Consider the following 3,013-nt stretch of genomic DNA (forward strand, 5'->3'; position numbering starts at 1 on the left):
CCCGACCTCAGATGGTCAAGTCTCTGTGCTTCAATGTCATCCCTGGATCGGTAATGCTGACACACACAGTACTCAAAGGGTTTATAACAGAGTGGCAATCACACACTTATTACATCGAATGTCTCAAGAGAGAACTTATTACAATAATATGCCTTAAGGCCATCTAATGCGATAACAGCGGAAGGCTTGGAACATAAAGTGAGCCCATCAACTCCAATGGTATAGTTGAGCTGCATGGCAACGACCTAACGAACCATACTCCTTGTTTGAAAAGTCCACAACATAATACGTTGCAGCCCGAAAATGGGTCAGCACATGGAATATGCTGGCAATGTAACACAGTAGAGCAAGAGTAGAATAATGCTATCACTACATGCATATTTGGCTGGTGGAAAGCCCTATGGTTATAGTTTTTGCGAAAAGCCAATTTTTTCCTACAACAAAGGAATAGGTTTTAATTTAACTATCATGGTAGTTGAGCAAACATTGAGAAGGTTCCTCCAACTCAATCCCAATTAAAGTGGTTAACAACCCAAAAGTATTAATTAAGAGTGATGAGATACATGTGATAACCCAAGTACTAGATACTCAAGATTCGTCCATAACCCGGGACATGGCTAACCATGATTAGATTGTACACTCTGCAGAGGTTTGCGCACTTTTCCCCACAAGACTCGATCTCCTCCATTGGATTTCTTGCACTACATGGTGTTTGAGAAACGGATGACCGAGACACAGTCTTTCAGAAATATTAACTCTCTACTCCGGACAGACCATACCAAACCTACAGCCCACTACCTGCTGATCTGCCTCTTCATGAGCTTCACGTAACTTAGTCAACTATGCTAGAGCCCATAATAGCTTGTGGATGCACACGGAAGTTTCTAGCATGAATAATCTGAGTTCCCTTTGAGCCTGGGTGGCGGTCCATAGGAAGATCACACGGGTACTCCAGGATTTCCAAAAATACAGGCAACACTGGGTACTCCAGGTGCCTTAATCCACCGAGATGTGTATTTAAGTTGCCACCTTAAGTTGAACCATTAATTAACTGTAACATCCCAAATTTTCAATTTGGAATGTTATACATTAGGTCATCATGCATATCATATTTTATTTTGCTTTTGGTTTTGATCCTATAAAATCCTACGCAACTCAAGGACCCACGGAGAGAGTTGGGGATTTCGTTACTTACATATTTGAGTTTTCTCAAATTATGTAAACAGGATCATTTGATTTAATTTATTTTATCATCAATTATTTCTATTACAAAAATATGAGAGAGGGAATAAAATGACTTTCCCAAAATATAGAAATATTGAGGATTTAATAAAAAAATCAAATAAGATTTATTTCGGAGTTTTTCGGTATTTTTATTTGAATTTAGGAAAAATGCACGTTTTTCATTTATTTGAATTTAGGAAAAATGCGCGTTTTTCAAAGTTGTAGTTTGGGCCCAGATAAATGTTCACTTTATCGGGCTTGACTTTAGAAACCCAAGAAAATTTATTTTGTGAATTTTTGGAGTCCATTTAGTATTTCTTTTTATTTTTCTTCCGAGCGGAATTATTAAAAAAAACGCGGAACCGACTATGGGCCGTACTCGGCCAGGACTCCGCCTGGCCGGGGCCTTTATAAGGCGCGCCCGAGGCCCGAGCCGAGCCAGCCAAAACCCTAACTATAGCCCAGCCCCGCCGCCGCCGCCGGAGCAGCGCGCCGCCCGAGGTTCGCCGCCGCCTTGTTTTCCATGCCGTTTAAAAAAAAATTCTGTTCGTCGTTTTTGTTTTTCGTTGGATTTTTTGCGGTTATTTTCTGATCGCGATTTCTGATCCGATTTTCGTTTTAGTATAACTTTTCGCTCGTTTATCGGAATCAGGCAATTCAAGCGCCTGGAGTTTCGTCTCGAAACCCTCTTTCTGAATAATCAACTTAAACATGTTTTTGCTACTGTAAAATTTTCCCTAGATCCAGATTACTAGAACGAAGTTGTTTTCTTTTGCCGTTTGATTTCTTTTGCTTCATTCGATTTGATCTTTTTGCCAACCAGGGTTCTTAAGTTGAACTTTCTGGTTAGATTTCTATTTTCGTTTTACCTGTGCATTAGATGAGTACTTATTGTATGATTGTTGTTTGTCTGTGATAGAATACCCGGAGTGCGCCGCCTGTTACTTCGAATCTCTAGGTTTCGCGGATCATCAGCAAGGCAAGTAACACTTTGATCATACCTTTTTCTACAACCCAGTTTTATTGCATTAGATCAATTTTCACACATTGCACGATTAGGATCTAATTAAATTGTGGGATGGGAAGTAGATGAGGTAGTACCTATTACCTGTTTATTATCAAACCTTTGGGAGTTACTTCTACGTTTGCTTATTATGCCATGCTATGCTAGTAGACGTGGATTGGGTGATTGAAATCCATGACAGGTGTGAGATTGATAATTAATGGTTTATCTAAGGTGGCAACTTAAACACACATCTGGGTGGATTGAGGCACCTGGGGTTTCCAAGACTTGCCTGTTTTTCTTTTGGACCGCCACCCAGGCTCAAAGGGATCATGAGATTATTCATACTAGAAACTTCCGTGTGCAGCCACAAGCCATTATGGGCTCTGGCATAGTTGAATAAGTTGTGCGAACTCTTACAGTGGTAGACTAGCAGATGTAGGGGATGTAGGTGGTACGGTCTACCCGATCGTAAGGTGCTAGCGCTTCTAAAAGACTATGTCTCGGTCATTCGTCTTCTCAAACACCCTGTAGTGCGAGAAACCAAACGGAGGCAATCGAGTCTTGTGGGGAAAAGTGCGCAAACCTCTGCAGAGTGTAATAAACTAATCATGATTAGCCGTGTCCCCGGTTATGGACATCTTGAGTATCTAGTACTTGGATTTTCATGTGAATCTCAACATGTTACTCTAAAGTTAATTTTGTTGGGTTTAATGATGTTACTTTAATTGGGATTGAGAATGCTGTCAACCATTCTCAATGTTTAACAACCACCATGATACTAAT

Source organism: Triticum aestivum, chromosome 7A, assembly GCF_018294505.1.
Source record: "Triticum aestivum cultivar Chinese Spring chromosome 7A, IWGSC CS RefSeq v2.1, whole genome shotgun sequence".
Taxonomy (NCBI): Eukaryota; Viridiplantae; Streptophyta; class Magnoliopsida; order Poales; family Poaceae; genus Triticum; species Triticum aestivum.